This window comes from Crocodylus porosus, unplaced genomic scaffold (assembly GCF_001723895.1).
Source record: "Crocodylus porosus isolate Cpor-Errol unplaced genomic scaffold, CroPor_comp1, whole genome shotgun sequence".
Lineage (NCBI taxonomy): Eukaryota > Metazoa > Chordata > Crocodylia > Crocodylidae > Crocodylus > Crocodylus porosus.
This window is the reverse complement of record NW_017728886.1, coordinates 160,296,608-160,319,596: the sequence shown is the minus strand read 5'-3', so window position 1 is coordinate 160,319,596 and position 22,989 is coordinate 160,296,608. Positions and strand designations below refer to the sequence as shown.

The following is a 22,989-nucleotide window of genomic DNA, read 5'->3' as shown; positions in this document are numbered from 1 at the left end:
CTGCTGTGAGAACTAAGTCAGCACAGGGAAGATCATCCCAGGTTAGAGCTGACACAATGGTTCTTACTCCCACTCCCATGCCATCCTTTGCCACGTAGCAGGGCAAAAAGGGATGCAAGGGAAAGAGAGGGACACCTTTCTGCCAAACCAATTCACATGTGTAGGGATTTCCATGTGCTGTAAAACTAAGGAAGCTTTCAGTCTGCTCTCCCCCAGTGCGGCAGAACTAGCCATCACATTGCCTCCCACATAGCCCTGTAGCTCTGCCATAGCCAAGGATATGGCTTTTCCAAGGCAACAACCCACCCCCAAACCATGCAGCTACAACACGGGATATCCATTCACACATCTGGGACTCTTTAATGACCAACTGTTTGTCTTTGAGAGGGTACATTTTCAAAAGGGTAATGTCTAGACTGTCTCTTATTGAGTAAATGTATTTTTACACTTCTGTCTGGATTAGAGTTTCAATCAGGCAAATCATAGGGATATTATTTAACTTATAAAATTATGCTAACAAAAAACATCTCTCAATTCAATATTTCAAAATCCAGGATGGTCTCAAGAAACACTCTGAAGAGACCATTCCAATACTTTTATGCCTATAGTTAGACTTGCCAAAATATTGTTTTTAAAGCGTTTAAACTTCAGAAAATCACCTGGGTCCAAGCTGAATCTCAAGTAAATTATCTGTACTCTAGACAGATATCACTATTTTTTTTAAAGACAACACTTAGGCATGTTACACCCAATTGGGATTCCTTCTTTACAGTGCTGGACACACTGTAATTCCCTAGCTGTCTAGTTCACGGACGGAACATCACTTGAGGTGAAGAATTTCCATAAGAGGTGTAAGACCTGATCCAAATCAAATCAGTCATTGAACTATCTGGGGGACCACAAAACAAGTGCACCATAGATTTGTTCTCTGTCACGCTTCTGAACTACAACTGGGGCTGTGGGGGACATGGAAATGTGGGGGGAGTATGGAGAGTTAGGGCAAGCAAAAATGAGTTTCTATACCAGTGTTGTGTGGCTTCCTTACCCATTCACCATTCAGCACTACAGCTTCCCTAGTTATATCTATGGTAAAATTGATGTTGAGACTGCAGCACAAGTAGGTATATTTGCACTAACTTTAATCTAGCTAGCACCAGGCGCAAAAGTAATATAAGACAGGGCAACACAGGCTTCACTATGGCCTAACTATCCAGGATGCCTGCTAGGGACCATGAATACATGTATATATACCAAACGGCTATATGCCAAAATCCAGACTACCACATTTTGCTGCTATGGATACCCATGCTGGCTGCATCTACACAAGACGTTTATTGCAGAGTTGACTAATTAGCTCCACAGCAAACATCTCAATGTCTACACATGTGATTATTATACTGCAGAAAACTAATACATTCTGCAGCAAGTTAGTACTTGTAAATACAAGTTCTATCCTGCTGCTGAGTTTTTTCCTGCGCAGCAACACACATGGCTCGCTGGGCCATGTGGGCGATTATATTAAAGCTAGGTTGGGCATAACTCTTCATGCTGCAATCTACTTTTAACTTCAACATAGTCATAATAGGTCTGCTGATACTGTGTAGCCTAGAGGGACTGCTTTCTCCATAAGCCAGGCCTGTGTGTTTTGAGAATTCAATTTCATACTCAACATTTCTGCAAGGGTTGCATCTACCTGAACAGAAGATACAAAATGTTCCAGTAGGAATGATGATGTCTGTTTACTTTCTGAATCCACCAATCTGGAGTCACTTATTATACTTTATTTCCCAGATGTTTAAATAATACTAAAACATGTCTTTGATTTTTTTTTTTTTTGGCCTGTGATGACTGTGAACTGCTATTTTTTAAGTACAGAAACAATGACTTTGCTATTCAAATTGAAAGACTGAGACTATCTAGTCATCTACTAATACATTCAAAATTTGAGTCTTTCCCTGAGGTAAGAGGATAGGTCTAAAGCAAAGTTTATCCTAGATGCCTGTTGTGCTTGGCAATTTGTTTTATTTATTTTCCTTGCCATCGTTTCTCTTCTTTCTTTCTTTTAAATTACAGGGAGCAAATGGTGTTAAGTATCTTTGAATTCATGGTGGAGGAAGAGTTGAACAGATGACTGACAGAGCAAGCTGCAACCTGAGTGCAACTTTGTTTTTATAAACAGCATTTCAGAGCTGGTGGCCTAGATTCAAGACTGTTTGATTCCAAAGTGCAGCTATGTTACCTCATTACCTTTAAAAAACTGTTAAATTATAGTTTTAGAAAAAACATAGGCCTAAATACTTTGTTTTTAAATCCACACATTCATAGTCTGCCTACACATTTTCTACAAGATTATATCAAGATGCATTTTAATCTCGTGTATGCCTGTAACCCATTTCAAATGCAGTCAATTAGTTAACATCTGGCTAACCCGTCTATGTCTTACTGTAGAAACTTCCATGCATAAGGGGATGACAGGCAAGCAGAAGTTTGCACTGTCTTCAGAGGTAATTCCCACAGACACAGACAAACCAATAATTGCCTTCTCATCTTTCCCAATGAATGCATGCACACATACACAAACACAGAGTACATTGGGGAAAACAGATAAACAAACAAACAAAAAAATCTGTTAATTAATCGAGCAATAAGTCTGTCTAACCTTCAAACAACAACAAAAAGCCATTTTATTTCAGTCCAGAAGCTTAGAGTCAAAAAGCTATGAAATCATCCGGGGCTTTGACTTTTAGAATTCTTCAGCTGATATTGTTAAAAGAGCTGAATTAGACTTGTAATTATTCCCTTATGAGTTCTGCTGTCTATCTGAGAAAGAAGAGTATTCATTTCTGTCCTCAAATTGATTTATTTTGGTGAAAAAATAGAAGGGTTGGAGACAGCAAAAAACTTAAGATTTACTGTGTGTCTGGTAGAATGGAAGAAAATAAGTGTCAATAATGAATAATGTCCCTGCCAGTCAATATGAGCTGCACCATCCATTTGCATTGTACAGCAGCTTCCCCGAGATCCTCAGGATAAATCCTGTCTCTATAGTGCCTGCTTACTATCCCTCTGCTTAGCACAGTAACACTTCATTAACATGCAAATGCTTGACAGTTATTTGCTTTAAGTACATCTGCATATTTATAAACAGCCATTCCAAACCACATTCCTATTTAGAGAAAATGTTTAATGACACTCAACCAAAATGCTAACTTAACGTGGATCGAACAGTGTCCTGTTGTTGGCCTCGGGTGCCTTATTGGGAAGCTGCTTTTTAAAATCCATTTTAAATAGATGAGCAAAAAATATATATATCAATCTTTTTACTGTTAGTTCTCCTTGACTGGTCTTTAGTATCTTCTCTGAGACCATCATCTTTTTTCTCTAGTTTGACGGTGAAAAGGGCAAAAGACTAGGAAGGAGAAAGCTAGGTTTGGATATCTAAAAAACATAACTATATTCAATGAAAACAAACACATTTAATTAAACACTAAAATATATTAGACACAATTTATGCATTTTAAAAGTAAAAAGTCCTAAACAGAATCTCAGACAGGCAATGTTCAGGACTTCAGAGTGCTCTGACCCTGTATATTTCACCTCTTTTTGCTGTTTACAACACAAACTCTGCTGTGCCCTGAGTTTTTATGCTCTTCTTCCACACTTGCCCATGCTTCCACAAAATGTATCAAACCTTCTTTTTTGACAAACACTTTTTTTTCTGCATAATAGTCAATGCTCAGAAAATCTCTCTGGAATTTTCAGTATCTTAAAGCTTGTCCAGGAATCTGAATTTCTTAAATTAGCGATCCAAAAAGCATTCTTAAAAATAGTTGGATGGGAAAAGGTTAAAAATCAAGCTCATTACTTTTTTAAAGTAATGAGCCAAAGATACTAAAAAATATACATTTAAAACAGATGTTCATAAAATAGCCAACTACTTATCTGATGCTGCATATGTATGCTGATCTTCCATCTTCAGAAATATAAGTAGGGTAAAAAATATGAGTAAAGGTGTCACCCAGTAGGCAACTTGTTGCCACTTGTGGCAACAGTGGACACATCTACACGTGTGCATTTACTGTGCAGTAACCAAAATTACTGCACAGTATGGGCACGCATCTACATGTGTATACCCGTACTGTGCAGTAAACATGGTAACTTATGCCAACTTGAGTGTGAATTTGATACATGCATGTTGCAGGTATCAAATTTACGCCCAATTAATTACTGTGTGGTAATACACAGGTAGATGGCTTACTGCGCAGTAACACTGTGTGTGTGAACTGACTGACTTCAGACTAACTTTAGTCCCAAGTCAGTTCACACACTGTGATAATGTGTTTTAACACCTGCACATGTAGATGCTGGCCTGTTCTCACTTACTATGCAGTAACTTACTACACAGTAAATTTAAGCTGGTGTAAATGCAAGTGTAGACTCAGCCAGTGTGTTTCAGGTAGAGGTGGCCTACTCATGACAGAAAAGTCATATTGCCAATCTGGATAGTAGTGTGTGTAGCTGCTATACTGAAATCCAAGAGAGCTGCTGTGAATTCACACTTTGGCCAATATTTCAGCCCACAACAGAGTTAGAAAACTAATTCCATAGGCAAAGTCAACATTATATGAACCAGAGAGATTAATCATAATATTTCATTGTAGTAGCCGTATTGGATTCCAAGATGACTGCCACAAATTTACAGTTTTGCTCATTATTAGATACCCAAAAGATTTGCAAAATTGCTACATCAACTTTGTTTTTTTTCAGACAACCTGAAAACTTCCAGGATATTGTCAACAAGAGACACACCTGTATCACCTTAAGACTCACCCTTATCACCCTTAAGCACTGGAGGATGTACATATTCTGCCAGAAACATTCTAATAAGAAGAGACCGAGTCAAGTGTTGTCAACTGAAGCAGCCAATGCGGTACACAAGCTAGCAGAGAAGAATGAAGTGTTGCATTACCAAATTGGTTATTGAAGATCTAATAGCTGCTGGGGCATATTAACATCCTGAATGCAAGTGGGAGGAACAATGGAAGCAACAAGTCTCTCATTCCCATTTGCATGTGGACATTCCACAAGAAGATATTCTTTTTTCTCCTGAAGTGAGAGCATGGCATTAGGTGACTGATTAATAAGGTGCCAGTTTTACACAGAAAAATGTGTCGTCTGAAAGATATACTTGAAAGGTATTGCAGTTTAGTAGAAGGCAAAGGTGGTGAATGTCCTCTGACCACACCGAAGCAAATGAAGCAAGAACTTCAGACTTATTGCAATACACCCATTTAGTTTCAGCACCAAAAAAATGAAAATCTTCCATTCCTTGTCTTCCAAACTGTGACAACTGGTAAAGTTGTACAAGCAGTTGTAACTTCACATGTAAATATGAGGAACCCACTGGCCTGCAGTTCAGAGAATAGTATTCAGACACAAAACTTGTACTATACTGCTCTCAAGATCAAAAGCAGATTTGAAAGTTATAGCCCACATGAAGGGATACAGCAACTTGAATAAAGAGCAAACCCAAATATGTGATCCTGTTATTCTTTAAACATTGATCTGTATGATTCTGGAACATGACAATGATGGCTTAGATGTTATAAGACATCAACAAGAATCTAGAGTGAGATATACTAAATATATGTCAGTATTTGGTTTACCTGCAATCAAGGGGCAAAAAGCTAATGCCAAAATACGCTGAGTTAGGTCTGCTGATACATCATGCAACTAGATCTAAGAAGCTGGTACCAAGTCTCCATGCTGCAGGATACAGTATACCATATGACACGGATAGCTTCATCAAGACCACCATTGCTGAGAAAAACAAAGAAATTTTAGGAAAATTGTTATCCCAAGGATTCTCATTCCCAGTCATTCTGTTCAGTTTTCATTGGACAACATCAACATTTTGGAGAAGACCTTGAATGGAAAACAAATATTTCATGCAAAGCAAATTTTGGCATTTCAAAGAGGACCATCAAAAAAAGTTGAGATTGAAGAAAGCACCAATGTAATAGGAAGGAAAAGAACCTTGAAAGGTGTATTACCTGAATTTAACAAAGTAATTCTGGCACTGATGAACTGTAACTAGTCATTGCAACCACCCATCCATAGTATGGATATTAATACAAACGAAAAGCTTGACAACACAGCTGTTCAACAGATGTCAGCAGAGCTATCATGAAGACTGGGTAGAATATCAGCCAATAACCAGGAGAACATTGCCCTACCAGAATGGACAACGTTTAATCAGTTTCTTTCTGATGACACTTCACTACCATTGATTATTGGATTTTGTCCCATACTACAGGCACCAGTATGGGTGCTTGTTGTTGGTGGTTTCACTGATGGAAAAGCAGAGCACTCCAACTCATGTGATCTTTTGAAACTGCATTCACAGCAAGAAGAGAATGCTCTTACGTGGCAAACATGCAATCAGGGAAACTCCTCTGTCATATTCTCCTGTGATGACACTGATACACACGGGTCCTACTCCTTTGGCATAATCTTGTGCCAAAGGTTTGGATGAAGAGAAGCAACACCGTAAAATTTATTCCTGCTCACGGTATTGTGTCAGAATTGCTTGAGCTAGCCTGTGCATCTCTAATCGGATTCCACAGGGTCACTGGTTGTGACATCACCAGACAGTTCTATGGCCACATTAAGAAAGCTGCTTAGAAAGTGTTCATTCAACATGCACATTTGTTGGCAGGTCTAGGACATAAGCCTGATATTGATAAGGATTTGTACAGTAATGTAGAAAAGTTTATGTTGCTGTATCAGGTGTCACCATCTTTTCAACCCTTCTGGAAGCTGGGTAAAATCATTCTATCAAGCAAAAGCTCTGGATAAACATCTGCCTACCTATGTCCCCCTTGTATATCTTGTACATAGAGCCAATTACGAAAGTCTCATTAGGCAAAGAGTACTTGAACCTAATCCACCATTGCCATTACCTGATGAGTGTGGTAGGCAAGCTGAAAATGATGGTTATATTTGTATCATAAACATGCTTGCACCATTACCAGAAGAATACCTTCAGATAAAACAAATTGCAAGTGCAAGATGGAATGCTGGGGACCAGCATGCTCTTGCAAGTAGATTAATGTGCCATGCACTCCCGACTGCGAGTGCTATGAGACAACATGTTGCAATCCATATAATAACTACAGGGATTCAGAAACAAATTCAAGTGATGAAAAGATCTGAAAAACTGCAATTACCCATTATATTAATGTTATATATACCATTGCATTACCGTTATATTACCATTGATTAGACTATTACATTTTTCTGTTGCCTGAAGCCAAACATATGTCTGTGTGTTTCACTTCCACTGAGTTATGTATTATTAAAATCTGACTTATCTGCATTCTGAAATTTTGCAAAATGGTATTTTCTTTTTCAAGAAAACTTGAATAAGTAGAATAGCCTGTTATGATGCTATCAGTACTGTAGGTCTGCTATGAAATGTGTAGTGATAGAATTTGTGAGGTTTTAGTATTAGAGTATTGTTTACTAGGTTTTTTAATTACATTAAGTCAGTACATACAAGCTAAGGTGTCTGCCATCTTTGAATCCAATATGGCTACAACAGAAATATTATAACTGATCTCCTTGGTTCCTACAATGTTGGTTTCATCATTGGAATTCATTTATTAACCCTAATGGGGGCTGAAATATTGACCAAAATGTGAATTCATGGCAGCCATCTTGGTGGATTCCAATATCGCAGCTACATACACTATTAGCCAGATCAGCAACATGACTTTTCTGACACAGATAGGCCACCTCTATCTGAAACACACTGTTGCTGCTGTGGCAAAGAGTTGCCTATCACAACACAATCTAGACACCTTGTTGGTCAGTTTATACCTTACTATACAAAACAAACTAATATCAAGTGATAACATGAGAAAAGAAGGGAGAAGCTAACTAAAGAATCAACACAAGGCACTGGCCTAGTAATGCCAGATACACAAAACGCTTTCTCATTCCTATCCATTTTCCAAAGGCAGGCAAGCACAAAAGGCACATATTCTTCATCATCTTACCAAGAATTAGGTGATAACATGCTTAAAGTTATAACTCGGACTGTCAGTTAATTGCAGTTAACTTACGCAATTAATACAAAACCAAATTAAGTTAATTTTTAATTGTGTTCATCACGCACATTGTTTTAACCAGTGGCTTGGACCAGATCTGAATCAGCTAGAATCCATGAGCATAGCCCTAACCCTGGCCTGCCCCACACCTGCTCCAGATTCACCCACCCATGCTGTGTAGTAGCAAGAGCAGCAGCAGCTGGGCAGAAGATGCTACTTAGCACAGGGGAAAAGTGGCCACTCCCCCTCACTGCTGCCAAGTCCTTCTTGCTGCAGCTGCCCAGAGCCTGCATCTGGGCTGCTCTGTGGCTCCTCTCTGCTGCTGTCACTGCCACGGCTGGGCCACCCAGCAGGGAAGCAATGGCAGTGCAGAGGAGCCACAGGGCAACCTGGGCACAGGCTCCAGGAGACTGCAGCAGGAGAGGCCCTGCAGCTGTGAGGGGGAGGGACCACTTTTCCTCCACGCCGAGCAGCAGCTTCTGCCTGGCCACTGCCACTGCTCAGTGTGGACAGGTGAGTCTGGAGTACGCACAGGGCATGCCAGGGTCGGAGCTGTTCACATGGGTTCCAGCTGGTCCAGTCCAGCCAGGGTGAGTTCGGCGTGGGCACGGGGCAGGCTGGGGTCAAGGCTGGGGCTGTGCGCTGTTGGTAGTGGCCAGGAGAAGCTGCAGGGCACATGGGCTCTGGACTGTTGGATGGGGAGGTGCTGACTATTGCTTACCTGTGCAATTAAAATTGTGATGAATTGCAACTATTTTTTTTAATCTCACAATTAATTGCAATTCATTTTTGTAAGCGTTTGTCAGCCCTACTTATAACCATCAGTCAGCATATTGTCTGAAAAGTCAAGGTCTCACCTTTGTACATATAACACTACATAATCACTGAAGGGCATCTTACAAATAATATACATAGACCCCAGCAAATCTTCTGCATTCTCTCTTTGTATGCTTGTTGATGGCTTTAGTCAGTTACTCCCAGCACAGTACCATGCTATTTCTGATCTCCACTACTTCCCTGTTTTCCTGTTTGATTTCTTTGAAGGAACATCCCTGTTGTCTGCATTTAAGCTTAATCTTTGGCACAAATTACTCCTGCAAAGTGAATGTGGGAGTGAAGAAAAGTGTCACAGCTGGGCAACACACCCGACAAATATCACAGAACATCCCTGTAATAAGAGCTCTTCTAAGAGCAGGGCTTAAGCTCACAGAACAAAATTGCCCCTACACCCTCCCTGTCTCCGCTGAAGCAAGAGCCCCAATATGCCACCCTTGTCACTTGACATGCCAAGTCCCTACTCATCATAATGACATTTCTGACCTGAACAACAGTGCTAAAAATTGAACTCTTCACTTTGACTCTATATTGCTGAAAGGTCTCCTTACAAGCATCTGAAGATGAATGTTCAGTATTTATTTTACCCTCACACACACAAAAGTGCTAGCTCTCATACTACAAGCCACTTTACTTCATTCTATCAATTTGGGTATCAATCTAACACAAAAGCTACATCTAACCAACCATGCAGTACAAAAGACTACAGGGACAGTTTAAAGACATGAATTGTAGAATCTGATTGCAAATATATTCATCAGAATGAGCTGAGTATTTTATTATTGGCCAAACACGAGCTTCACTTGCATGTTTAAAGAGACACATGGCTAAAATCTGAAAAGCTTTTGTGCAGTGTCCTAATCCAAATGCACTCTTTCTGTATGCACTCTTATTCCAGCTCTACCTGGATCCAAATTATTGATCATTATATTGATCGTTATCAATAGATAATGATGGGGAAAATGGGACTGTCTGAAAATAATGAATGAAGAGTTTCAAGTAATGATAAGTAAACACCACAGTGAGAGACCAAAAAAATACCTACGCTGCCAGCCTTCTTTTGGTCGTACCTGATTTCCAGACCTCTATCAGAGTTGCAGGGCATTTGGCCCATGCCAGATTCCTATAAGTGTCAGACAAAACATGGAACAAAAGCCCCTGGGATAAAGAAGAAATGTTATGATAATATCTATTAAAAGGCAAATATAAAAGAAAAAACCGTACCTTTTAGGATTAAACTAAAACTGTTTTAGAAAGCACTGCTTGAAAACACATTAATTTTAGAAAAAGGTCAATTCTGATATACTGTCAGTCAGGAAAGTATGAACAGGCAAGAATGAATAAAAAATAAGTCAGGTATGGCTACCAGTATAGTAAACCCAATGAAAAACTGGACATTTACAAAAAGTGTCTAAATCTAATTATAGGGACTATTGTGGTAAATGGTAAGTACCAGAGTTGCATAGGCATTGGTATTTTTAACTGTGCCCATTGTATGGTAACAGAAATAATATGCTAATAGATTCACTCATAAGTAACGTTCTAGAGATTGTGGCAATTCTTATAAAGAAAAAGGTAGGATGCAGATACTAGATTACATTTTTTAATTAAACGACTTACATTCTTTGATTTTACAAATTTAATTCGTCTTTTCCTTTCTACCCTCATGGCTTACCCTCCAAAACAGATACCAGCTAATACTATTGGCTGCTTGCAGACATGGAAAAAAGAGTAGCTTTACCAGAAGCAGCAGCATGATTCTTCAACCCAGCTCTGCAGTGTCTGTAAAGATTGGGCACTTCAGTAGAACTTTTTGGCACGTTTAGCTAAAGCTGATTCAATCAGCTATTAGATAAAAGCACCAAAAAACCCCACTAAAGCACCCGATCTTTACAGATGTTGGGCAAGACAGGTTGAAGTAACCCGCTGCCTCTTCTGGGTCTGTGTGGGGCTCAATGTGGAACGTGCCAAGTTTAAATTAAAGTGCCACTGCGGGGAGGGGAGGTTAACATCTGCAAGCACCCATTGTTCCCATATTTGGAATTATACTACCATTTTATATTCAATTTTGGCACCTTCTCAATGAAGAAAGATTTAGCATAAGATTCACAAATATACCTTGAATTTATTTTAGAAAGTGGGGCTTCAGCTTCTTGGAGATTTTTGGAAATCTTACCATAATTTCAAAATCTTTCTTTTCCATTATTTTCTTCTGAGGATAATGAACAAGACTAGTTTGGTTTAACACAAATCCAATTTGCCACAGAAGCATCTATATGGATTTTATTATTTTATTTCTAAATAAGCATGCATTGAGTAGTTTCAACTACTCCTGTACAACTCTGATATCTTCCTCATAAATCATCTTACTGGTGATGGTAAAACTCTTGCTGAGGATAACCGAACAATGATAACCTATCATCATGGTGACTCGCCCTGGCAATAATTTACTGCTCTGATGAGAGAGATAACAGGTTCTTGCATAGCTGCTTCAAATGCTTATTTTTCCACCTCATTTGTTGGATGAGCAAATGTTGTCTGAATGCAGACATAGTGTCACATGTGCACATGAAGAGTGAATGTAATGTATCAATATGAATATCAATAAGCCAAGTTTGACAGGTGCAATACCACATCATTGAGATCTACTATATCATTTCCCATGTCTTCATTTATTGTTCAACTGATTTTTTCCCCACTGTGCTATATTCCTGTAATGCATCGATACAGCCCCAGAAAAATTACTTTTTTTCCTGCTTCCCCTCTCCCAAATATAGCTCCATCCAATCCAGCACAATCATACAAATGTCTGCAGGGCTGGATGCAAACAGCTTTCAAGGGAAAAAGAGAAGGGTTTGAAGTATGCCAAATTTTAGCTAATAGACATAAAGAAGAGTCAGGTGGGAAGATGTTTACATATTGCTCCCCCAGGCTCCTGCTGGAATAGGAGCTCACCTGTTTATTCCTTTCAAATCCAAGTGATTGCTTTATCGCTCCAAGGCTCTCTTTCACAAGGAGAAAAAAGGTAGAAAAACTTTACGAAAAAAATTAAAGCTGAACATCCCCTTCAAAGATTCACTCTAGTGCTACTTCTTTGGATCTTCTGTTAGGCAAAGCTCAAGGTCCTGCAGATAGTAGTGGTTAAGGAAAGAACTTGATGGAGTGAGGTCTCTCTCTGATTGTATACACCAAATGCACACAAAGTCTCATTACTTCGAACAGGGTAAGAATCAAGCAATGGGAGACAATGTCTTTGCTCCCAGTTTCAAACCCCTTTCCAAACAGCTTCATTCCAAAAAGTTCAGGCACTCTCTGTTTCTAGTTTTTATCTCAGAGACACACTCCCAATGTTTGTGCTGGCTATCTCCTTGGCTTTCTGCTGCCTCTCTGTCAGTGTCTCTGACAAACCAAATCAGTCCCTCAACCCAGCATTGATTATGAGACTTCCCACCACCCCCCAGAAAAAACAAAACAAAAACAAACAAACCCCAAACCTTGCACAGCATGGTGCAGCAGCTGCCCAGGAGGGCCTGAAGTCTAGTACTGGGGCAGTAGTTTTCCATTTCTACCAATAAATAAAGCTACCATTAAATAAGGAGTACTTAACTGGTCCCTCATTTAGCCTGAATGGAATGTATCCACAGTGCCCAACAATGAACAAGGCACCAGGGCTGTTCAATCCCCAGGCTAACCCTATTATCAGGCTGTTTGAGCCCACACTGTTTATCACTGTTGTCCTGGTTTCCCTGGCATATCCTTCAGCAATCTTATACTTTAAATGCCAGAAGTGAAACCACAATTTCAGAAAAAAGCAACAAGCGCTAGAAATTACACAAACTAATTTTGCATATTCTGAGGCACAGAAGATGAAAGTTAACAATTTAACTGTCAGATTATTAGGTTAATAATTCAGATTTGAAACTGAAGACAATAGATGGCCTCAAGGCAGAGGACACAATGCCCAGCAGACCGTCCAAATTGGTTGTGCCCATGCTTCAGGGTCCATCTACCAGGAGGAAGATGGGTTTAGTGTGTAAGGAGGGAGGAAGAGAAATGCACTGAGCTCTCTAGGGGAATAACTCATGTAAGAGAGCACCTAACTTCTCTTATACCCAATAGTTTTCACTCTTTTACTGCCCCCAAAATGCAGTAAGACCCACCCAGTATTAGAAAGGCAAGTAAGGAGAGAGAGAACAGGGAATGAGTTCCTGTTCTTTACAAAAAAAATGTAACTTCTGGGAAGAGGTCCCTCTACCCAACTAATTCTTTTTCTGTAACTGCCATCAACCCAATTAGTTTAATCTATGCTGAAGCTCAGTCTAGCATCAATAGGTATGTCAAATACTGCATATTCTACTGTGCAGGGATCCCAGAGCCAGTACTGAATGAGCTGGTTCAAGTACAGGAAGCAGCTTAATCGCAGTAGCGGAGTGTCATGTGGGCTAACGTACCATTTACTGTGACACTAATCTAGCATTGCAGTGTACTATGTAATATAGGCATAGTCATTCAGTCACTTATTGTTTGACTGTCAGATGTAGATTTTCCTTCTCTAAAACATTAGTAAAGAGCTGTGCATGCTCAGCCATGTTTGTACTGTCTTTATGCACAGGGTAATGTCATCTGTACATAATATTCTGAGAAGATATTTTGTCCCTAACCCTTTTGATATCATCAGAACCTTGAGTAACTCTAAAGCTGGATGCACTACAGGACTCCTGGAGAGCATTCCCTTCTTGCTGTGAATGTAGTTTCAAAAGATCACGAGTTGGAGTGCTCTGCTTTTCCATCACTGAAACCACCAACAATGAGCACCCATACTGGTGCCTGCATTATGGGACAAAATCTAATAATCGATGGTGGTGAAGTATCATCAGAAAGAAACTGGTTAAATGTTGTCTGCCCTGGTACGGCAATGTTCTCCTGGTTATTGGCTGATATTCTACCCAGTATTCATGGTAGCTCTGCTGACATTACACATAAACCAGTTTAAGTGATCACAAACTGGTTTAAATCTGTAACAGAACAGATCTTCAGGGCATATAAACCAGTTTGAAAATGGCTGAAACTGGTTTGAAATAAAACTGGTTTGAGATAAAATTGGTTGAATGTAGTATCAGACTTACGCTGATTTGGCTCAAACCAGTTTCTGCCATGTCTGTCTCAAATTCCTTGCTGGTTTAAGATAAAACAGACACTCCCAGCATCCTGGCATGCTCTCTGGGCTGGGTGGGGCTCTCTGCTTCACAGCAGGGCTGGTCCCTCCTCCCTGCTCCCTGGCCAGAGCTCCGGCAGAGACTTGAAGGCACACAGTGCCTGCCTGGCTTCTCCCTGCTAAGCAGGGCTTATTCCCCCCTCGCCTCTGCCTTAGGTAGACACCTCAGCATTAGCTAGCAGACCACGGGCTGGCTACAGTCTGTGCTGTGGGAGACGACAGGCAGACAGGCTTTTTGGAGCTAATTAACAGATAATGTCCTTCCTTGGAAGAGCTGTTCAAGAACAGCTCCATTAGTTAATGGAGAGAGGCTTTGTTTTCTTAATGGGTTGATAAACACTGAGTTAGGGGTGATAAACATTCCCTGCTGAGCTGCTTGGGGAACGGGGGGAATAATCAGAGTGTCCCGCCAGGGCCTGGCCACACACCCCTCAGCTCAGCCCTGTAGAAGTGAAGGGAGGGCTGCTCTAGTGCCCCCCAGCTTCTAGCCTGCGCCACTGCAGGCATGTGCCTGCATGTCTGAGATGTCTCTCCAGTTACAAAGCTGATTTAGCCTAGCCAGGTTAGACTAACCTGCAAAGACTGAATCAATTCAGGCTCAGATTTTTTGAATGTCTGACCCTAGCCTTCATGATACTAAGGCTGGTTGAGGGCCTGTCAGTGCAACTACATTCCCTAAAATTGCATCCACACTGGGCCTGCTCTTGTCCCCAAGGGCTCAAAAGAGCTTTTCCTACAATTGCTGATCAGGGTTCCTATGGGTCATAACAGATCCAGACACTTGAGCTGACAATATCCTGTTTTCTCATGATATGTTGACACTGTGTTTCCAGTTCACCCAGGGACTGATGCTCTCAAGTATACCCTGGTCAGCCATGCCAAACCTAGAAATACAGGGGTAAAGCTGCTCTAGGAACCCCTCCTGCAGTTGCTCTCAAGACCTTGATTCCCAGCATGCCTCTGCCTGCTTGTCTGCAGACCCCTTTTCTCATTTATTAAGGAATCTTTAAAATGTACAGTGAAAGAGGCACGGTATTAAGAGAGGAGTAAGGATGAGATCACACCTAAGGGAGAGGAAGGTAGCCTTGTGGACATGGATTCTATCCCTGTAGCTGAGAGAGCTGCTAAAATTTCCACATGGGATCACAAAATATGTTTCTCATTTTCTGGGCTCCCAGCATGAGAACCTGAGGTATGACTTTCAAAGCACTGAGCACTTGCAGGTGCAAATGAAGTCAATGGGAGCTCTGCCTTGAACATATGAAGTACAACCTAATGCTAAGTGCTCTAAAAAAAAACAAACAGGCCCCAGGTGTCCTAAATTAGGCACCCAAAATTAGTGAATACTTTTTAAACCTTAATTTCTCTTAATTGCAAAGTACTTATCCTACAGTGATGAGCACTACAGAGGAGCCCATGAGGAAATGAATAATTTTATCTTTATAGAAGGGTTTGAATGATGTGCAGTACATATAGGTCACATAATGAATAACAAAGGGAAAACAAAAAAAAAATCAAATAGTTGCTAATTAAGAGAACCCTTTTCATTCCTTGAGCTAAAAGAGGTGGGGGCAGAAAAATCTAGGATGTGATCACACAGTTAAAAACCCTGGTCACAAGGCGTACATAAAACAGGGCCAAAATAAGGTTGCCCAGACAACGTAAATTCCAGCATTTCCTCACTTTAAAGCGTATGAATTTTTAACCTCAACAACTTTCTATAAAATGTAGCTTGGGCTATGTATTAATTTCTAAAATTACAAAAACAATGGGATCACACGAGCCTTTTTTCAAGGAAAAATGAGAAGGAAAAACTTTTTTCTCTTTTAAATTCTGATTCCAGTTCTACAAGTGGATTCATGTAGGCAAACCACTGCACGATGCAGTGTCGCTGAGGTCATGGGAGAGCCATGAGAGCACAAAAGTCCACTTTTCTACACCCAGCTGCGGTCCTCAGATGAATTCTGCAGTGGAAAGCAAAAATCCCATTTTCAGAAGTTTCCAATATGAAAATGGTCATTCAAACTTGGCACATTAGAAGAAATGGGATATGAGGCTCAAGTGAAAAGTAAATGAAACAGCTTGACACTAAACAGACTTTTTCCCTACAGAATCTTCTGAAACCAAAACTTGCATACTTTGCACGAATCCTGCAGCCAGTCATCTTACATCTGGTGAGAGACAAGATTTTTAGATGCAAACAATTTAATTAAAAGATACTTGGTCAAATATCTGTACTTCATTAATTTTGTAAGCTTAAAGCAAATTATTTGAAGGCATTTTGTTTTATGCATTCCGAGTAAAAGTTAAAAGGAGACGGACCCAAGACTATTATGATGGTCACCCCCTTTACAACACTATATTTTTGTCTGTATGTTTACTGAGCAGGATACAAATTTCCTTCAGAAAAGTTTCACCATTACTAAAAAAAACAAAACCACACACGCCACACATTTGTTCCTTCTCTCAAACTCTACTTGAATATGAGCAATTGCCCAGACTTAGGCAAGGTTTAGAAACATCTTTTAAGAAGTATTGGTTAGTTCATGTGTCAGACAGGCGTGCATTATACATTTGCAGAAGGGGACAAAGAACAGAAATTTAAAGGAGCTGTTTGTGATTGTGGATGGGATGTGGCACACAGATGAAAGAGCAAACATTTTTCGCTTTGGTTTAATGCTAGCACTAGAGTCTTAAATTAAGCCCAGCAGGAAACAAACATCCAGCACAGATTTCAAAAGATATCTCACATGTTTGTATTAAAATGTGTTATTTTAAAGCCCTGATGCTGTGTGTTTGATTTTTATTAAGTCCAGAGTCAGCATAGGAAGTGCTATTTGATTTATTTTAAAAGAATGCAGCAAATATTAGTGGACGGTTAGATGAAATTGCAGGAAGCCAAAAGAAAATTGAGGACTAGGAGATAATGACTGATGGGTCTGATGCTATTATCTGCCAGAATACTAAAGCCTGGAAGACTTTAAAAATTACACTGATGACCTTGAGAGGTAGCTCAGACTAAAGACATGTCAGTTAGCTGAGTTTCCTGATGGGGTGGAAGTAGGGCAGTCTGGATTTTTCTTTTCCAAACAGATTGAGAAGATACTTCGGATAAGCCATTCTGATTTCCTACTACAATGCTGTATTCCCCCGAGAGAGCTACATGAGAATATACCCTGCATGGAGTCTAAAGCTGGATGGAAACCCAATCAAAATTTCTAGACCAGAGAAATACATCTATATTTAGAACTTGGTGCTATGTTTTTACAGTAAAAGTAAAATCTACTGGGATGGATGGATTTTTGTATTGCTCTATCCTGCAAAACAGTTTTATTATGGAGGTCTCACAGATGTTTTTCTCTCTCCCCCACAGACTTCAATGATGTTTTGGGATTAAAACAAGAGGCAGGCAGTTCCCATGAGATGAAAGATATGACAGCAAAGGAGATATAGTTAAAAGATTTTTTTTTAATCATCCTTTTGGAGTTTGAGATGCTGTTATTTACTGATTTGAGGTAACACTCCCTGAGAAGGATTTGTACTTATAAAAGTAATGTTTCGGCTATTACTAGCTCTGACTAGAAATAAAATGTGTTGTATTAATCATTTAGCTAGTGAAAAATCTATCTTGCTATAATTTAACTTCACCAAAGTCATTAATTTTGAGAGGAACATACATAAAAAGAACAGCTTAGTACCACTTTCAATGGCAAGCAGAGTTCAATTGATAGGGAGGAAATGCTCCCTTTTCTCCCCACAATTCTTAGCTTTGGTGAATGCGTCCTAGTTTAGCAACCAAAGGACATGACCAGGAGGTAGAGATTTCCAGTTTCTAGTTCTGTGTCACAAACATGCCATATGAGCAAACCTGCTTTGTGCTTCTGTCTATCCATGCAAAACAACAGGAATAAATGCTTAACTCTCTCAAAGGTTTCTGCCAAGATTGATTAATTGATTGTCCTATTCTTTGAGATCCTTGGATAAAAGTGCAAAGCACTATAATTTTATTCTTTGCTGCTTGGGCCCTGATTCACAGCACAAAAGAAAGGACCATCCACGAGCTTGGGGTTTTTAACTTATCACCTTAAAACCTTTAAACTTGATTCTCATTTATAATCATGTTTTTTGGTGTCCCCTTACCCCCAACCATTACTCAGACCACAGCCTTGTAATAGCTGAAAGTGACTTCCATTAGGGAAGAAAACTCATTAGCTAGTGCCCTTTGACTGAACAAAGTAGGCTTCACCTGCCTTTCCTTCAAACACAATGTGGAAGCATAACTACATTTTCAAAGTAACAACTACTAAGTTGTCTTTGCTTGGTAGCAGTGCACAAACAGCTTATAGAAATGCTGGACAATTTCATGTGAATTAGACTCCTGCCTTTGCAGTTGGGACAGTACTTATGTTATTCACGCTGCCAATATTTCCTTAGGTGACAGAGAGCTCCAAAGATACATAATTCTTAATGAGGCCATTTTAGGCCAGTATTCAAAACACCAATTCTTGAAGCTGAAATTCTGATTATTAATTTATCTCTGATCTCCCATATTTATGAAAGGCCAGAAAGGGTATGATGGGGCAGTCCTGAGGGTGTCGACCTGAAACTACAACAACTCAGTCCATTTTTAAGGATACAGGGTTTATGTCCTTTGTTGAATTCTGACAAGTATTCGTGTTTCATGTAAAATTGGACAGATTACCTAATCTCCTGCAAAAACACATGGCATGTTTTATAATTTGTTTATACCTTTAGCAGCTCAGAGGATTGTCTTTATCTTTCATTAAAATGCTCAGCTTATGTTATGCAAGTTTTATACTTCTATGCCATCCTGAAATACATTAGTTATTCTACTGCGTTGAAATCTATGGATCTAATCACTCGGCTATTCTGCACAGTTCCTCACCCAAACACATCCTGCAGTAAGGTAGCACTGACATTTTATGGATTTGTTCCAAAGGCAATGAAGAACCGTTTGCTTTTCAACAATTGTTTGCTTTTGGTTTAGGCACCAGTGTGCTATGACTGCTGTTCATCACGCTGACTAGGACTGTCTTATTGCTACCTTGTGCTCTGCCCTTCAGTCTGAGACTGAAAAATAACCTGTTTTTGCATGTTTGGAGCATAATACGAACTCCTGATCAACAAATCTAAAATAAAGGACTAATAATCTTTTAACAAAAATTTAACTACATGACAGTGCTTTCAAAATCCTATTCATTTTTAAACATGCATGGAGACTAGACTAAACTTAACTAAACAGAACAGATTTTTAAAAAGCAGCAAATGAAAATAAACCTCAAATCATGAGAAGGGGCATCATTTCAAGGGTGGCCAACCTGTGGCACAGACAGCTGCAGTGTTTGACATGCAAGACCAGAGCAGACAATAGAAGGAAGCACCAGAAAAGGAGTAGAGCACTCCATGGAGCAGAGGAGGGAGAGTGGGGGGAGAAGAATGCTGCTGGGAGAGGATATATCAGGTGTCACTGTGAGGAGCCAGGTTAACCCTTGCCTAACTCTGCAGTCACCACTGAATTCAGGGCTCTGGATCCTTGCTCACCATATAAAACCTAGATGATTGCAAAGCCAGGAAGTATTAGCTTGGCTCTTGGCAGCGATGCCTCCTCTTGCAGCAGCATCCTGCCCCTGCTCGGCTTCCCTGGACTACACACAAAGGCTCAGATCTCCCCTGCCTCCACTTCTGGTGCCCCGGGGGCAAACTATCAGGTAGGTCTCTGAAAGGCAGGAACCAGAGTGGCATCTGGGGAAGAAGCAGGGCTTAACTTGTGGCATGCCTGCCAAAAATGTTGGCCACCACTGCATTTTTCTACAAGGGTTGCATTAGTCTCAATATAGCATATGAAACACCACCTACTAGCAAGAAGTGCAAGTTTCTTTTGTATTGGGATTTTTGTGGGACCCACTAGGACATTACGGCATTGTTTGCTTTTAGACACAGAAACTTTAATACTTCTGAAAAACTTCATATTAAATACTACTTCCAAGTTATGGAGTATTCCCTAAATGGGAAGTTTATCATCTTGAAATTCTCAGCTCTTTGGAACTACACAACTGCCTTGGACCATTCAGTCTCCGTTGGGAGCTATTACAGTCATAATGACTAAATGCATCTTACATGTTTTTAGTACTTTAAAATGTATAGTCAAAGTCTCTAACAAATTTTTCACTGGGATTTAAACCCCCCCCACAATTCTGTCCCTCCCCACCCTCCAAAAGAGATGATACATACTATAGTCTCTACATTACATATGCGTACATGCATGCACACGCACACTGAAGCAGATATAGCTATATACAAAAATATCAGAACCTGTTAATTCACACTGATAATGCACAGTATGTAAGCTATTTGAAATCAATGAAATCCCTAGACTTCAATAAGAACTGGACCAAGCTCTCTGTGTTAAAACAATGCATTACCCAGAAATGCCTCCCTAGAATAAACACACTTTTTGTTTGTATTTGAAGTATATGTTTTTTAAAAATCCAAAAACTTTTTCAAAAGAAAAAATAATAAAATTGGTACAATTAGTCTCATCCAGGAAAGCAAATGATAAACCTATGGGAAAAAATGTTTCAGTGGAAATGCTGACAGACTTTAACATAGCCTTGTGAATAGCTTTGTTTCCATAGAAGGGACCTGAAATGCAAGAATTGTGGAATAATGGCTTCAGCATCTCCAGTATTTCAGACTGAATGGATTATGTGAATTGATTTTTAAAGATTCTGCTTAGGGAAGTAGGGAGGGAGTGTTTCGTGAAAAGCAGCAACACCATGTGTTCAGCAGAACTGCTTATATGTACAGGATGCATTATGCTATAAGAATAAAAAAATTGCATGTGATTTTGGTTACAAGAGGAGCTATCAATCAGCCTGAATTATTGACACATTTTTGCATAATGTAGCTTCAAATCTCATTCCCAGGTTTCTTCTTCATCCTCAAAATCTAGACATTGTGAACCACCATCTAAGAGAAGGTCACAGGGTTCAATTTAGGAATAAGCTGCTCCAGGTCTCAAGACTAATCAAAAACTTGTTTCCTTAAAGTTGGTGCTGTAGGAAGGAAACTGAACTCTCTACTTCCACTGGCTTCTCCTCAGTTACTATCACAAGACAATATGCTATTCTAAACCCTACATCTAGAGATCTACCTAAATCAAGGCAGAAGGCAAAAACTGCAGCATATTTTAAAACATGATTTTTCCCTCCTGTCCGATCAGGAGCAAGCAATGAGCAATGGAGGCGCTGGGGTCCATCCACCAATCACAGGCAAGAAGAAGCGGTATGGGGCATGTAGTGAAAATAGCAAGATTAAACGAGCTGCTGTGCAATTCATTTTCAGTGCAATTTAGGTAGATCCCTACCTATGTCCATAGACTGTAATATTAGCCTATAACCATAGACAAAAAAGGGTCTTCCACATCTGTTTTGAGGCTAGATACCAGCTACCCAAATGTTAACTGAAATGCACAAATAACAGCAAAACACAATGCATTAACAAAATCACAGAGCCATAAAAATTTAAATTGCCCATTTTTTCTTTATTATTTATGTACTTATTTATTATACTTCACTTTTACACAAATGGTGTGTACATGCTATTACACTGCTGTGCAGTCAGACTGACCAGAAGGAGAGCCTGCTGTCATGAAAACAGCCAATAAGGAATTCACTGATACCATGCCACATGTCCATCTGCGTACAACAACTCTTCATGCTCCCATTGTAGGAAGTGTCAGATCACCAGAGAAAAGGTGTCCTACATTCTGTTCAAAAGCTTTGACAATACTAAAATGAAGGGAAATAAAAAAGATGTAAAGAAAATGAGAGGACACTTTTTAAGTTCAGAGGCAAAGTTTCAGAAGTGCCCAAGTGCCTTAGAACAGTGCTTCACAAACTGTGGGTCACAACGCAAAAGCGGGTCACAAGACTATATGAGGGTCGTGAACACTTGCGGAGGGAAGCAGGCATGACCAGTCCCCCTGCTATACCTGGAGAACCCCAGCCCAGGGTGGAGGGTGCCACAGGCCTCTCCTCCTCCTCTCTCCAGCCCATGCCAGGGCTGGACTTGCTCCACTGCTGCTCACATGAGCTGGAGCCATTGTGCTCCTGCCCAGGTGGGATGGGGGTACCTGGGGGCCCCTCCAGCATTGCGGGGGTGGGGGATGGGGATGGGAACAGGGGGCTACAAGTCAGGAGTGAAGGGCACCAGCAATTTGCATTGTACAAATTGCACAATTATGAATGTCACTTGGGAGTGATGGAGGGCCACATGTTGATATTGCTGTTAATGTTTCCTTGTTGATGTTGATTTCTATCTTTAAAATTAAGACCGTTGAACCAATTTATTTTGTTGTATGTAATAAGTATTTTGGGGCCAAAATACTTGTGTGTTTTCTACTTAAACTATTTACTGTGTCAGGACTGGTCAATGTTTACAAATGGGTCCTGGTACAAAAAAGGTTGAGAACCATTGTCTTAGGAGGCCTAAACTGTTTTAAAAATGGGACTTAGGAAGGTATGAAAAATTATTTTTAATGTTATGACTTGCATGTGAATTGTAATGCCTTAAGTACTCTCTCTGTCTTGTTAAAATTCTTTGCAAGTTAACCAAGCCAGGTCCTAGGTCTCAGCCCCCAAAAAGGGCTAGTTACAATGTTTTCAGACTATTAAGAGAGGCAAAGATTCACACGCACAGAATTTTTTGTATTACTCCAGTCAATATCATTTACAGGGAACAAAATACTAAACCCTTTGAAATCACTGTGAATTTTCTAACAGATTTGAAAATGTGACCAGAATTTAA

General features: G+C 39.9%; 1 protein-coding gene across 6 annotated transcripts in view; it reads right to left on the bottom strand.

Moving 5' to 3' along the window:
• The window catches only part of LOC109316110, a 396,050-nt gene that overhangs the window by 134,338 nt on the left and 238,723 nt on the right, over positions 1–22,989 (bottom strand). For 4 of the 6 annotated variants that reach the window (XR_002102767.1, XR_002102769.1, XR_002102765.1 and 1 more), the window contains one exon: positions 21,704–21,971. The exons of the other annotated variants lie outside the window; for them this stretch is intronic. The gene's annotated coding sequence lies outside the window, so the exon portion shown is untranslated. Of the gene's footprint in view, positions 1–21,703; positions 21,972–22,989 lie in introns of those variants that run through there. 6 annotated transcript variants of the gene reach the window in all.